We start from the raw sequence: 16,952 nt of genomic DNA, 5'->3' as shown, positions 1-16,952 counted from the left end.
GTGTTCACGTTGTTATGCATTACTGTTTATTATGCAATAGTAGTTTGAGATGCTTAGAGAGTTCATAATCTGCACCCCCGGTGTTAGTGCTCCCGCCCGAGGCCAGGGCCCAGCTTTCACGTGTATGTTCACCAGCACCGCATGCTCGCCTTGGATCCAAGATAGGTGCAAGCCTGTCGTACAGACCACATTAGGTGGTTCCGACTTGTAGGTGACCCGCGATTTATCGCCCAGCTTCACGTGATCGTAGCACTAGAGCATACATATATAATACACCCAGCTTGTCGTACAGACCACAATAGGTGGTTCCGACTCGTGTGCAGATTCAGATGTTGAGTTGAGCGTGGAGCTCTATCTACAGCCGTACAGGTCACGTTAGGTGACTCCCGGCTGCTAGATTATATGTTGTTGATGTGTTTTACGCTTGAGCAATTATATTTGATTATGAGATTCTGTTGTGGCATATTGTGAGCATGAATGGCATATCATGGAGCATGATTGACTTATCTATATATACGTACATATGTTCATGTTCTGTGAAGTACAGGTTTTACGGCGAGGGGTTAGAATGTATTTTGCTAAAGAGTTTTCAAAGAACTTTGTTTTTGCCCACTCACGCTTTTGTTTTTGCGCCCCTCCAGGTTCTAGTGGTCTAGCAAGTTCAGTGGTTTATCCCAGAGGGCGTCCCGGCATTTCTGACAGACACTCACCATTGTAGGGTCACCTTCGGGTGTACATATGTCGTATCTTCCTTTTTCGACTGCTGTAGACTTGCTCTGAATTGTGTCTCACATACACTAGTACTTTGTACGATATTAGGTTTTTTAATTATTAGTACTTTTATATTACTATATCTCATTAGCTTCCGCACGCGCACATGGCTACGTCACCTTCGTGTGACGGCCAGCATGCCCTGATCTCGGTCGGGGTGTGTCATGCAACATGAACAATAACTTTATGAGTTTATTTGGTGCATAATTTAGGCACAATTGCAACCAACAAATAATTGAGTCCACGAAGACCACACCCAGCATCAAATTAAAATTATTGGATGAAAATTAACACCCACCAAGGTTTATTCAATTCAATACTACTCCATATAAATACTACTTCTTTATAAATCTATTATGTACTTGACCATCCTCACTAATAAAGCAATATTAGCACACTAATAAGTAGAAATTTTCTTTTGCTTATAAATTCATGCAAAATAAAAACAAATTTCCAATTAATATGTACCAACAATTAAGTTAATTCGTCAATTTTTTTTCTTCATATGTACAATGAAATACCTTAAATAAGACGATGTTTTTGTAGTTAGTTGTGTTATACATCCCATGAAGACATAGTCATGAATCCGTCACAATCTAGACTTGAATTATTGTTCATGAATTTATGACTTTTGACATCAGAATATTGTTTTCATAACAATGTGATGGCCTTAGTTAACAAAATTAAATAGAATGGGTAGTCAATATCCTAATGGTTAAAGTGTTGGATTTCCACTTATGCATCTCGGGTTCAAAACTCATTCATCTCTTAAATTACTATAATAATTTTGAATCCTCATCTCTTCCCTTAAAAATAATAATTAAAAAAAAAATCCTTAGTCCTGCATTCTTGTTTGATTGTTAATTGCACATCAACAGTTTCTGGTGATTAATCATGAAAGAAAAATAGTGGGAATCTTTAATCGGAGAGGGAAAAATGATTGATATGTTGGAACTTGTTAGGGCGTGGAGTAGACAGAAGTAGTGGATGGCGGAGAAAAGCTGGAATCTGTCCCAAAAATGAGAGAGTGAGAGAGACACTGATAGAGATTTTGATGGCTTGACTTCCGATCATGTTGTAGTTTTCAGCACCAACATGCAACATTTAAATTTTTATTTATTTATAAGAGTTCATACTTTCTACGAATTGGCATGGCTTAATTATTATTATTATTATTATTATATTTTTTCTTCCATATGCCTAATTTCCCCACTTTGATAGTGCACCGTGCACCATTGAAAAAGATGAAAAGAGTGGTTAAAAGTATCAGTTCACATCATCATCTGAAGTTTCTAATCTCCATATATCGCAAAAATCTTAGCAACCCATTACACCAATATTATCTCTCTAGGAATTCATGTGCAGTACGCACGATTTATTACACTAATATTATATCTTTAAGAATTCATGTGGAGTATGTGCGACCGTCTTTTGTTAAATAACGAAATTTGCACTGATATAGTGTTGACTATTGATAATAACATATTGATAAGTTGTGTTGTTGACAATTTGTATATCAATATTATATGTTATTTATCAACAACTTATTTTTTAATAAAGAACGAACATCTTGTCCAGAGAAGAACTAACTATATGCATGCCATTATATATATATATATATATATATATATATATATATATATATATATAAAATAAAGTTACTTGTATAGTTTCTAAGACGATTCCCAACCCTAGAACATATACTTCATGTTAATGTAATGTAGTTGGAACGGAGTCAATGTTTGGTTATATTTTTCCTAATGTAATGTAATAAAGAACGAACATCTTATCTAGCTAGTGCTTAGTTGATTAATCATCGAGGAACTATCCAAACAACTACATAAGGATGAATTTTTCTTTGAGTTCACACTCTTGGGTAGTCTTCATGTGCTTATTTTCCGGTTACACATGGATGTCACATTTGCAAATCGCCACCCCTTTTTAATGCAACATGATACACTAAGAAGGACACTACTCTAAAAACACATTTTAGAACCATTTCGTGTTTAGAGTTAATTAACTTTATTTTTAGCATAGTTTAGCAGTTATCTCTTTGATTAAGATGGATTATTGCTCATTGTGTTTCATATATATAGATAACTATTTGAAAACATATTGAACTTACCTCTTAAACACGAGAAGAACTTTCATGCAACTAGGATCTTGTGGGGACATAATATGTCGACTAATAGGAACACATGCACCATGCATACAACTTATCAAATATGACTACTCTGTAAGAAGGATGAAGTTCAAAAGTGTGATCCATGTGAGAAAGTTATCAATGGTCAAAACAAAGCCACTTGTCAAAAGATTAAATAGGTTGTTATACATATAGTTGGTTAGTTAGAATCTGTTGCTTTGGTTAGAGTGAGTTAGTTGATATAAGGATGTAGTTAAAGAGGAGTACTTGCTCTGCAAGTTTGGCATTGAAAAACTTCTATATAAGTGAACAATGTAAATCATATGGGGCTCCTAATGAAGAAAAACATTTTCTACTGATACCACTTTCTCTCATCTCTTTTATCTCTCTTCTTAAAACTGTTATTGTAGCTATCTTAACATGGTATCATCGCCGGCCGATCCGGTGCTTTTGCTCAACCTCTAAAGCATTTCTTTCTCTTCTCTACCCTCTAGTTTGTATCTCTCTGTGATTTTTGGGGACGGAAAACATACCAGTCGCTCAAAAAGTTGGTTTCTTCTTGTCTGCCCACCAACTGTTCGATCAAACGTCTCAGTCAACGATTGTTCACGAAATTTGCAACATGGTAACTGCAGCTCAGTTACAAATTGTTCAGTCGCCGATTACCAGTTTTCTCTCCATCGTCTCCACTTCTGTTACAGTAAAGCCTAATGATTCCAATTATCTTACTTGGAGCTTTCAGGTCCGATTGCTTCTGGAAAGCCATGGAATTATGGGATTTCTTGATCGTTCAAGAAAGTGCCCACCACGGTTCAACGACAATTCTGAAGTTGAAGGGGTTGAAAATGATGACTACCTGGTATGGAAAATGCACGATCGTGCACTAATGCAGTTGCTCATTGCCACATTATCAACCACTGCCATTTCCTGCGTCATTGGGTGCAACAGTTCTACCGAGATGTGGTTGAATCTCACGGAGCGATTCTCTGCTGTGACAAAAGCAACGATCTTCTAGATAAGGACAGAACTTCAGAATATTAAGAAATGGTCAAAATCAGTTTCTGTTTATCTCCAAAAGATTAAGGATGTAAGAGATCATCTTGCTGCAGCTGGAGTAATTTTTGATGATGAAGATATTATAATTCTTGCATTAAAAGGACTACCTGCAAAATTTAACACATTTCGATGTGTGATCAGAGGAAGGGAGAATGGGATATCTCTCAAAGACTTCAGGTCTCAACTTCTGGCTGAAGAAGCTATCATTGATCAGTCTTTTGACAGTTCTTCTGGATTGTCCTTTGGTAATGCCATGGTTGCTGGAATTCAATCTGACAAAGGGAAAACACTTGTTCTTGATCAAGATCAACCATGGTCCTTCTCTGATCCATCTTTCAGGCCCAATGGAGGATCCAGTTTTGCTAATTCCAATCATAATACTGGATCTTACAACACTGGGAGTTACCACAACTTTGGCAACTATAAGGGTAACAATTTCAGGGGCAAAGGGAGAGGCAGATTCCAATACAACTCAGGTCCCAGATTTTCCAACGGTAATCCCGGCATTCTTGGTACTCCAAAGCCATATCAATCTCACTGCCCGGATCACCCTTCTGAGATTCTTACTTGTCAAATATGCAACAAAAAGGATCATGTTGCTGCAGATTACTTTCAACGACATACCAACACTGCCTCGAGCTCTCCTATTCAATGTCAAATCTGTTGGAAATATGGACACTCAGCTCTTCAATGCTATCACAGAAGTAATTTTGCGTATCAAGGGAGGTCTTCAACCACTAATCTCAGTGCTATGCATGCCAATCATCAATCTTCAGCATCATCTGACCAATTTTGGCTTGCATACACTGGTGCTACATCACACATGACATCTGACTTGGCAAATTTGGACCTCTCCACTTCATATCAAGGAACTGATACAATTACCACTGCAAGTGGTGCAGGTTTGCATATTTCCAATATTGGCACGTCTAAATTGGTTGTTCCTTATCATTCCCTCAGTCTTAAGAATGTATTACATGTTCCAAAGCTTTCTCAGCATCTGTTATCCGTTTATCAACTATGCAAAGACAATAGGTGCAGATTCATTTGTGATGATGTTTCTTTTTGGGTTCAGGACAAATCCACAGGGAAAATCCTACTCAAGGGGATGTGTAGAGCTGGTTACTATCTTATACCATTCACCATTTCACAGAAGCAAGCTTCACCACCTACATCTCATTCATGTTTCCTTGCAAAACCAGTTCACTCAAGCATATGGCACAAAAGGCTAGGACACACATCCAATGCAATTACTTCTGCAATTCTACATCAATCTCAAGTACCTGCATCACTAGACACATGTTTATCCATTTGTACACCATGTTTAGAAGGCAAGTTCACCAAATTACCATTTCAATTCCCTGTAAACAAATTTGTACATCCTTTAGAAAAAATCCACAGTGATGTATGGGGAGCTGCCCCTTTACTATCCTATGAAGGATTTAGGTATTATGTGACCTTCATAGATGATTGTACTCGTTACACATGGATTTTTCCATTAAGAAATAAATCAGAAGTATTTGCCACTTTTGTTCATTTTCATGCCTATTTAAGTACACAGTTTTCTGCTATAGTTAAAATCTTTCAAAGTGATGGTGGTGGTGAGTATACAAGTACCAAGTTTCACCAATTTTTAGCACAACATGGGATTTTACATCACAAATCATGTCCCTATACACCTGAACAGAATGGTTTAGCAGAAAGAAAACACATGCATATTGTAGAAACAGTAGTAACCCTTCTTCAAACTGCCAAACTACCTAACCAATTTTGGGTTCATGCTTGTGCTACTGCTACTTACTTGATAAATAGGATGCCTTGTGCTTCTTTACACATGAAGTCCCCTTTTCAAATGCTATATAACACTGTTCCTGAGATTAACCATCTCAGGGTTTTTGGTTGTGCCTGTTTTCCTTTGCTCAAACCATATAATTCTTCTAAACTTTAACCTAAGACAGCAACTTGTGTGTTTTTGGGATATGCAAGTCAATACAAGGGGTTCCTATGTCTAGATATTGCCACTGGTAAAATTCAAGTGTCCAAACATGTTTTATTTGATGAAGCTAGTTTTCCATACTCAACCTTCACAGTGTCACACACTTCAAAATTATCTTTTGCATCACCTATTACAATGCATCCACCCATGTTACCTCCAGTCATCACATTAACAAATCAAGCAGTCATACCCTTATTTCACTCCATCTTATCTCCCACCACAGAGTCCTTGTCTATGCATTCATCTAGTGCTTCAAAATATTTTTCTGCATCTCAAACCTCAGAATCCTTGGAAACAAGTGCATCTCGTGCTCCAGAGTTTAATTCTTTACCTGCACATGACACACCTGCATTACACATACCATGTGCCTCTTCTCTACATCAGTTGCCTCCACCTAGCTCCAGTACACAACACCATATCCCTGTGGATCCCGATTTCCACCCTGAGAGACTCAATGTGGTTCTGTCCATACCAATGAATGTACATCCCATGCAAACAAGGTCCAAGAATGGGGTGTTCAAAAAGAAAGCTTTGTTAGCTACATTTACTTCTGAACCCAAAACATTCAAAACTGCTTCCCAAGTTTCTGAATGGCAGATTGCAATGCAAGAGGAAATAGAGGCTCTTCATTCTCAATAGACTTGGTCTTTAGTCTCATTACCACCTAATAAGAATTTAGTTGGATGCAAATAGAGCTACAAAATTAAAAAACATGCAGATGGGTCTATGGCAAGGTACAAGGCACAACTTGTAGCACAAGGGTATAGTCAAGAATAGGGTGTTGATTATTTGGAGACTTTCAGTCCTGTGGTAAAACTTACAACTATAAGGCTGATCTTTGCCTTAGCTGCTTAATTCAAGTGGTCTCTTAGGCAGCTAGATGTCAAAAATGCCTTCTTACATGGCATCCTTCAAGAGGAAGTATATATGGCACAGCCTCCGGGTTTTACGAGTGTCACACATCCTTCAAACTATGTTTGCAAACTTCACAAATCATTATATGGTCTCAAGCAGGCTCTTCGAGCCTGGAATGAAAGGTTCACCAACTTCTTACCAAGCTTGGGATTTCAAGTTTCACAGGCTGATCCCTCCTTGTTTATACAACAGTCTTCCAAGGGCACGGTGTTATTGCTTTTGTATGTTGATGATGTCATTCTCACAGGTAGCAGCACTCGATTGATCAACCAAGTGATCACAGCTCTCACTGGAGAATTTGAAATGAAGGACTTGGGCCTCCTGCACTACTTCCTGGGATTGCAGATCAGTTACACCTCAGAAGGATTGTTTTTTTTTTTTCAAACAAAGTATATTAATGAGTTAGTTGATAAAGTTGACCTCTAGGACTTTAAACCGTGTGCTACACCATGTCTCCCATATCACAGACTCCTCAAGGATGATGGGTAACCGTATCACAGTCCGGATCAATATAGAAATGTTGTTGACGCTCTTCAATATCTTACTTTCACAAGACCTGACATAGCATTTTCAGTCAATCAAGCTTGTCAGTTCATGCACAATCCTATGATTTCTCATGTGATTGCAGTTAAGCGAATCCTTCGTTATCTCAAAGGGACATCCACTTATAGTATTCATTTTAAACCCGGACCATTGCATCTGCAATCTTATAGTGATGCAGATTGGGCAGGAGATCCAAATGATCGCAGATCCACTTCAGGATTTGTTGTATTTCTTGGTTCCAACCCCATCTCATGGGCATCAAAGAAGCAACACATGGTATCCCGAACATCCACAGAAGCTGAGTATAGAGCGTTGGCAATCACGGTTGTAGAACTTGCTTGGATTCGACAACTATTCTGTGATATGCATATACATGTACATTCCTCTCCGCTGATATATTGTGACAATGTCTCAGCTATTGCCCTCTCTACAAATCCTTTGTTCCATGCCAAATCCAAACACATTGAGATCGACTATCATTTTGTCCGTGAGAGAGTCACTCGGGGTGATCTTCAAGTTCAACATGTGTCTTCGACAGACCAATCAGCAGATATCCTAACAAAGGGCTTGTCTGCACCATTATTTCAGCACCATTGCAACAATCTGATGCTTAGTGTTCTCGAGCATCAGCTTGAGGGGGGATGTAAGAAGGATGAAGTTCAAAAGTGTGATCCATGTGAGGAAGTTATCAATGGTCAAAACAAAGCCACTTGTCAAATGATTAAATAGGTTGTTATACATATAGTTGGTTAGTTAGAATTTGTTGCTTTGGTTAGAGTGAGTTAGTTGATATAAAGAGGTAGTTAAAGAGGAGTACTTGCTCTGCAAGTTTGGCATTGAAAAACTTCTATATAAGTGAACATTGTAAATCATATGGGGCTCCTAATGAAGAAAAACATTTTCTACTGATACCACTTTCTCTCATCTCCTTTATCTCTCTTCTTAAAAGTGTTACTGTAGCTATCTTAACATACTCTACCCTTGACGGAATACACAAACCTTAGTCAAATCCTAACGGGCTAATGGGCCACATACCCTAGGAAGGTCCTAGAAGCCCACAATCAATATGCCCTAGACCCAATTCATTGCAAACGGTCCAAGTTGATTGCCACTGAACCTACGCATATCACCTTGATATGTAATGGGCTTATTTATCAATCTCTTAGCATGACAAGACTCTCCAAAGAATATTTAGGAATCTCATTAGAATATTTCTCCATCAATGTACCTACTAGATAACTTTCTGCTAACAGGTTCAACAAACTTGGACACTAGGGTTAAGTTTTCAATTTTCTATAAATACCTTAGGTCAACCACTTGATTCTGGTAATAAAAAAAATCTCACCACACTCTTATTACTTCCTACAGTCTTTTTTACTTAAGAACCAGAGATCATTTGGCCAACACTGGTGTTAGTCTAACTCTGTTTGTCCCTTTTCTTGTATGTAGGTTGTAAGAGCAACCATATAAGCTCTATAACAAACTAGCTAAGAACATAAGATTTAACTAACTAAATCACAATCATCACTCCAAATATTCTGTATATGCAAATGCTGAAGTAATATTTGCAACACATACCAGCAAAACTGTTTGCCGAAGTCTTTCCCGTGTGTTCTATCATAATAGTCCTTCATAGTTTGTTGTATGATCTCCCTATCCCACACATGGTGAAGATTGGATTTGTTTCTGTACCAACGCAAGGCTATCGTGTTTCCTCCCTTATCTGTCCTGAACCTGACATGCATCGGCTGATGAATATCTCCCACAAAGTGTGACAAGAAAACCAAGGTCTCAGCCATATTATATCGACGGTCAGATGTGTCTTCTATGTAGTGTGAAAACTGAGAGGTGAAGTTTTGGACGGTACCAGCAACACACATGTTCTTTACGGCATTGATCAAAGGAAAGAATAGTGCTAGACACCATATCATAACTATGTTCAACAAATTAGGATTAAGAGCCATTAGAGGAATCTACACACAACCTTCTCCTTTCTGCAAAACTCAATGCTCTCCAAGTTATAGGTAATTGGAACAATAAGAGCGTATTTTTGTGAGAGCAGGGGCTTGTGGTTTTTATACTACAAAATCTGGATTAGCCTATAATAATCCTACAAGGAATACAAGAAAAAATTCTTGTACAAGTATGAGTTCTATTCTCAAGCCAACAGTAGAGTTTCAATCCAAACCAAAGTTGAATTAACTCTTAGAAACACATTAAGACCTCTTTATACCAATCTGAAATAACAATGATTATTACTAAACTGTGAGAATCACACTCATACTCTAACATAGGTTTCGCCAATAAAATATGAGGTGCAAATTTGCTCCCACAAATACAACAATAGAAATATCCTTTAACTAATCATGCAATGACATGTGAATTTTGTACAATGCGTTATTGCCCTTATGGTAACTTCACAATATCATGATCAGGATGTAGACAAGTTCCCACCTATACCTTGATTTCCTCCAATGTGAGGAGTTCCTTTGAAAGCTCTCCACTTTTCCTAGTTCTCAAATCAGAAATTGTTTTCATATACACACAACTGCCTTTTTGCAACAAGTTCACATCAATAGACAAGGCAAGTTGGTGATTCCTTGGAACAAAGCCTATGTTCATTCTGAATCAGAGGTTTGATTTGATCAATTTACAAACTTCGAACATTCCAACTCTTTTATTAATTTCTAAACTTACTGAAACAAGAATTTGAATCGTTACTAGAAATAGTGCACACAATAGTATACAAATGTGAAACCAATTTGGTATTTTGAGCAAAGATGGTGAGCCAGCTTATGCAGCCAACAAAACCGAATCATGATTTTGGAGAGGAGCATCATCACAGCAGTTGCCGACATAATCGAAATTATGCATCAAAACCATTAAATTAGCAACAACATCCATCCTTCTGATTTCCTCCATCAAAACTGCCAATACGAAATATACCTCTTTGCAGTGGGGATGGGAGCAATCTTCGGCTTTGAAAGAAAACACCTTATTCTTGGTTTCTATCCAACTCCAGCCGGGGACTCTTCTCACACCCTTTTCCCTCATAAGCCTCTTTACACTAGCTTTCTCACCCCACCTTTTGAGATGTCCATACATGTTGGAGAGAAGAACGTAAGTGCAGTGCTCTTCTGGTTCTAGGTCTAGCAGATGGCTTGCAATTTGAGTAGCTAATTCAATATTCCCACAAGCCCTACAGGCACCAAGTCTTCAAAACCATTGCGTCGGGTTTAAATGGCATTGCCTTCAATCAGGTCTTTTGCCTCATCTAGACGCCCAGCTCGCCCGTATAGATCTACTGCGCACGCATAATGCTCCATTCGCGGGGTTATTCCATAATCGAATTCCATAGATTTTAGAAATTTGCTGCCTTGTTCTACCAAACCCATGTGGCTACAGGCAGTTAATACTGCAACAAAGGTTATATGATCTAGTTTCACCTTTTCCTTCTTCATTTGGAAGTAGAGGTCGAGTGCAACATATCCCTGCCCATGCTGTGCATATCAGAAAATGATTGAGTTCCAAATGATTGAGCTGTCTCTGGGGGTCTCTTCAACGGATTTTCTAGTATCCTCAATGATCCCACACTTTGTGTACATAAATATCAAAGACCTAGCGACAAATTCATTGGACTTGAGCCCTGATTTATGTGCCAATGCATGAGCCTGTTGACCCAGTTGGAGGGTTGCTAAATCCGAACTTGACCTGAGGACAGCCGAGAGAGCAAAATGATCAATATCTACCTCCGAATATCTCATATCCCCAAAGAGTTTCAAGGCATCTTCATTTAAACCAATTTGTGAGAATCCAGTCAAATTCTCTCTCCACTCCACCAATGCAGGCCAAACTCAGAACATGTGATTTACTAATTGACCAAATTTATTATATTAATTGACCAGCTACTCACATCCCGCAACTATCCACCGATTCATATCATGCAACTATGATCTTATTTAAAAATGAAAGAGAATAACATAAACTCAAGAAAGATAACAGCCATTTCAATTTCCTCTCTGTACCCTGATCACTTAAAACAAATGTATTGGTCTTCTACGTTAATTGACAGCACAAACAATATAAGGTTTTACAAATGCATGTTAAAAACAACTTTAGACATTGAACAACGCTTACAAAGTAGTGCCATTTGGCTATAATTGCCCTTCAATTTTTCTCCTCCAACCAACAAAACCGTCACCAGATTGCAAGTATTTTCATTCCTTCAGGCATTAGTCGTCAGACAAGAGGCTCGAATTTCGCCTTCATCACCTGTCTTCACGCCGATGCTAGCAAGTTTCAAGAATGACTCGGTCCAGCTCTGGAAAAAAACTAACTTGGTCCTGTGAAAAATCTCCACTTGTTTTCTTCTTCAGTTCTTCTGCCATCGGTTAGCAAGACGGAATCCGATTGAAACAGCCCTCTGTGTGCTAAGAGATCCTGGTAGTACTGATTATTGAAGGCAAACGATGTTTTAGGCTCGGGTGTCCTCCCATGAATTTGTCCTCGGCGGTTTTGTTGCCTTCTGTGACCTTGCTGTTGGTGGGTCATCTTTCACTAGCTTTCTTTGATTTGTGGTTGTTTTTCCTATCTATGTAGTGCTTTGTGGAGGTTGTGGAGTCGTTTTTTCCATCATTTTTGCGGATTTGGTTGGTTGTTTGGAATTTTGTTTCTCGGCAATGCTCTGCTTCTGCGGCAGGAGAGATTTTTCAGTGTGACCGTCATATAAGGTGGCACATCACGTGTTTCTATATAAATGATGGGATATGTGTGTTAAAAGATTAATAACTTAAAAGTTAAAATTTTCCACCACTTACATAAACATATGTGGTATATCATCCATATTCCCGTCACAACTAAAAATTTCTCCTGCGGCAACAGTTCAAGTAGGATTGTAGGGTCTTTGTTTGGTTTTTCCATTTCTAGGCTCAAAATTTTAGTTTGGGCTTTCTAATCTAGAGACCGGTGATTATAGATTTTTAATTGAGAGACCATTGCTTTAAATCAATACTAATTAAGTTCATCACTAGTATTATTGTCTACTGATATTTCTTTTCACTTGTAAATTAGAGGTCTTAACTTCGATTCTCGTCAAAGGCGATTTAAACCACTTTATTGCTAGTCTATTGTGAGGCATAACTCATTCTCCTACCCTCTTAATGTAGATAATATCGTTTGTTAAAAAAATGCAAATTAACTCATCACCTCGATTTCAAAATCAATAATATTTAGGGCAACGACTAGTACTCTAAACATCTTACTAGTAAACACTTTGAACCCCATTCTATACACCATATGTATTCTGTGTCACATAATTCGTATTAAAATATTAAGATATAGTTGGCGCCAGTAGGTCAAAAGGAGAGATTGTTTAGTGCAAAGATTTTTTAGTGTGTCTAGAACATGGGATTAAACATTACATATCATAGATAATTGGAGAGACAATTGAAAAAAAAAATAAATAAATAAATCTTCATTTGTATAATAACATGTAACGTACCATTCCATGTTCAAATACACTGAAAATTCTCTCGACGAAAACACGGCTTCGTGTCAAGTGCTAAGACTTGTGTGCTTGTTGCATCCGACTAGCTCATACTAGACTAGCTTGGCTTAGACTAAGTAGTACTAAAATTGTGAATTGTTTGATGCAGTGTCGGATTAAGACTAAATTTATTGTTAAATTAATTATAAAAACTAAATTTCACATTCTGATCTGAATAATTAAATTTAGACATCCTCCAAATTCTTTTTTCTTTTATTTTTTATTTTTAATTGATGAAGTTCAAGATAATCATGGTAATTCTAATATATTACAAAAAATAATAATAATAATAATAATTAAGTTCATCAATTTCCCTTCTTCATGCCTCTCCATCTCTGTTCATCTGCCATAGCCTTGCTAATCCCATCATCATCCCAATTATGAAAACAAATAGTTGTAGACCTGTTTTCTCCCAACGGTATGCTTTGATGAAGAACAATACCTGGCTTTCACCAGGTCACGCGAAGGAGGCGTAATGGACATGAATGTAGTGGATGACAAATCTGATTCATTTGTGGTATTCAATTATCGATTTCACTTATGTGCGGGGTTCTAACAGTTTGAAAATTGAAGACAAGTTTTTAATTTTCAATCCAAAAAACATCCGGAACCATACTTTCTTTTCAATTTTTTGAAACTTTTAGAATACCTATTATCTCGAAATATCTTAGAAAATAATTTAGGATTCCTACATTTTACAAGTTTGACTCAGTCTATTTAGTATGTTTATAACATGGAAGAAAATAGAATTTCTGCATTTTACAAATTTTCTCAATCTAATAGGCAAATTTAAAGATACTTGAATTGGTTCGGCATCAACTGTCGCAAGCGTGAAGTTTGGTTTCTCGCTTATGTGCTATATGGATATGATCATGGGATTGCTTGTCTTGTCACTGTTTCAATTAAGATGGATCCAAAAATGGTTCACTGAATGAGAGCTTATTAATCAAGAACAAATTAATAGAGTATTCATGTATTTTTCATTCCTAACTTGCACTACAAGAAACTGCTTTTTAATGACAAAATTTGTGGCATTTAAAACAAAAATGTCATTAAAAGATCTTAACCATGATGGCTTTTTTTCTTTTTTTTTTTCAAATGATCTCACTCTCTCTCATGACATGTATTTTAAAAAGCGTGTAGGGTAAGATATCACATCCTCACGGTTTGGGCTTACCACACCCTCACGGTTTTGTTTCTGAGAACTCAGATGAGAACTTTCCGATGGGTCACCCATCCTGGGAATACTCTAGCCCCCTACTCACTTAACTTCGGAGTTTCTACGGAACCCGAAGCCAGTGAGCTCCAAAAAGGCCTCGTGCTAGGTAGGGATGAGAATATATACATATAAGGATCACTCCCCTGGCGATGTGGGATGTTACAATCCACCCCCCTTAAGGGCCCGACGTCCTCGTCGGCACACACGCGGTCAGGGTTAGGCTCTGATACCAATTTGTCACATCCCCGCAAGGGGCGGATCACTTCTCGAGCCCGCTCCATCACCGTAGCACGATATTGTCCGCTTTGGGCTTACCACGCCCTCACAGTTTTGTTTCTAGGAACTCACATGAGAACTTCCCGATGGGTCACCCATCCTGGGAATGCTTTAACCCCCTACTCGCTTAACTTCGGAGTTCCTACGGAACTCGAAGCCAGTGAGCTCCCAAAAGGCGTCGTGCTAGGTAGGGATGAGAATATGCATATAAGGATCACTCCCCTGGGCGATGTGGGATGTTACATAAGATCCTTTAATGACTTTTTTTTTTGGGTAAAGTACAAAAAACTACCTCAACTATTGGTGTCACGACACTTTCATACCTCATCTTTTAAAATTGACAATGTCATACCTCATCTTTAGAATTTAGTCCAATGTTATACCTTCCGTTACTTGGCCGTTTACTTTTCAATTAATGCTGACGTGGCTTGATTCGGGGTCCACTTTTTATTAAAAAATCATTAAAATATTATTTAAATATTAAAATAATAATAAAAAGTTAAAAACAAATTATAAAAAACCATCAGTTCGTCCCTCCCCTCCCCCTCCTTTCTCTTCTCCCCATCTTTCATTTCTTCCCCCTATCTGTACACACAAAAAAAAAAAAAAAAATTAATAATAATTGAAAACCCAACAACCCCCCTGCAAAAGAACAAGAAGGAGAGGGAAAAGGAGGAGGAAGAGGAAGAAGAAGAAGAAAAGGAAAAAAAAAAAAAAAAAACAAAATCCCCCCCCCCCCGGTCGGCGCGGAAGAAGAAGAAGGGAGAAGGAGAAGGAGAAGGAGGAAAAAGAAGAAGAGGAAGAAAATGAGGAGGAGGAAGAAGAAGAGGAAGAAAAAAAAAATTTGAAAATCCATCAACACCCACCTGCGGAAGAAGAAGAAGGAGAAGGAGAATGAGAAGGAGGAAGAAGAAGAAGAAGAGGAAAAAAAGGAGGAAGGAAAAAAAAATAAAAATTTGAAAACCATCAATTCCCCAGCGGAAGAAGAAGAAGAAGAAGAGGAAAAAAAAAAAATTGAAAACCCATCAAACCCCAAATCCACCACTCTCATCTGTTCTCCACATCCTCTTCCGCACCCATCCTCCACCTTCTCTGCGCACCTAAGATCCAGTTGACGAGATTTGGGTTTTTTTTTTTTTTTCCTGGGTTGCTGGAGGAGAAGGGTGTGGGTGTGGGGGAAGACAAATTGGAATTTTTTTTTTTTTTTTTTGTTGGGATTTGCAGGTGGGGGAAGAAGATGAAGATGGGGAGAGGAGAGAGGAGGGAGGAAGGAGGAGGGGGAGGGGAGGGACGAAATGAGGGTTTTTTTTTTTTTTTCTACTTATTATTATTATTTTAATATTTAAAAAATATTAAATAATTGTTTTTTAGTTTTTAATAATTTTTTAATAGAAAGTAGGTCCCAAATCAAGCCACGTCAGCACTTAACAAAAAAACTAACAGAAAAATTGACGGAGGTATGACATTGTCACAAATTCGTAAGATGCAGTATGACATTGTTAATTTTAAAAGATGAGGTATGAAACTGTCGTGACCCCAATAGTTGAGGTAGTTTTTTGTACTTTACCCTTTTTTTTCTAAACGACATAAGTTTTACGTTATTAAAGGGTAATTTTCTTGTAGTGTAAGTGAGAGCACCTTTAAGAATTTAACCCCATTTTCATGAAAAATCAAGCTAATTTTGTCTTTTTCTCTATTTTTTTCTTTACTTGTTGCATTGATAATTTAATACTCATTCATGTTAACAATAATATGCTACTCAATATGATTTTAAACATGAGATCGGTAGCGAGCAAACAAAGAAGGGGTAGGAAAACTTAATAACTGTCACATCCCGGTCCGGGGCGGGACCACTTCCCAGGCTCTACTCCACCGTAACATGATATTGTCCGCTTTGGGCCCCCAGCACACCCTCACGGTTTTGTTTCTGGGAACTCACACGAAAACTTCCCAGTGGGTCACCCATCATGGGAATGCTCTCGAGCGCTACTCGCCTAACTTCGGAGTTCCGATGGAACTCGAAGCCAGTGAGCTCCCAAGGTAGGGATGGGAAGATACATTTAAGGATCACTCCCCTGGACGATGTGAGATCTTACAGTCCACCCCCCTTAAGGGCCCAACATCTTCGTCAGCACACACACAGCCAGGGTTAGGCTCTGATACCAATTGTCACATCCCGGCCCGACTCCACCGTAGCATAATATTGTCCGCTTTGGGCCCCCAGCACACCCTCACGCTTTTGTTTCTGGGAACTCACACGAGAACTTACAGTGGGTCACCCATCATGGGAATGCTCTCGCGCGCTACGCTCTTAACTTCGGAGTTCCGTTGGAACCCAAGGCCAATGAGCTCCCAAAAGGCCTCATGCTAGGTAGGGATAAGAGTATACATATAAGGATCACTCCCGTGGACGATGTGGGATCTTACAATAACTCAACTAGAATTTGTAAATATTTCACAAGATTAATATATACACTAAATTTTCAAC

At 38.2% G+C, this 16,952-nt stretch overlaps 1 pseudogene; it reads left to right on the top strand.

Annotated features, from left to right (window-relative positions):
• The first annotated feature begins 3,536 nt into the window (after positions 1 to 3,536).
• LOC148695304 (uncharacterized) lies at positions 3,537 to 5,086 on the top strand (annotated as a pseudogene).
• The last annotated feature ends 11,866 nt before the right edge of the window (positions 5,087 to 16,952 follow it).

The sequence above is a fragment of the Pyrus communis genome, chromosome 8 (assembly GCF_041283825.1).
Source record: "Pyrus communis isolate YQ-2024b chromosome 8, ASM4128382v1, whole genome shotgun sequence".
NCBI lineage: Eukaryota > Viridiplantae > Streptophyta > Magnoliopsida > Rosales > Rosaceae > Pyrus > Pyrus communis.
Note: the sequence above shows the minus strand (reverse complement) of the source record. Positions and strands in the feature narration are given on the sequence as shown.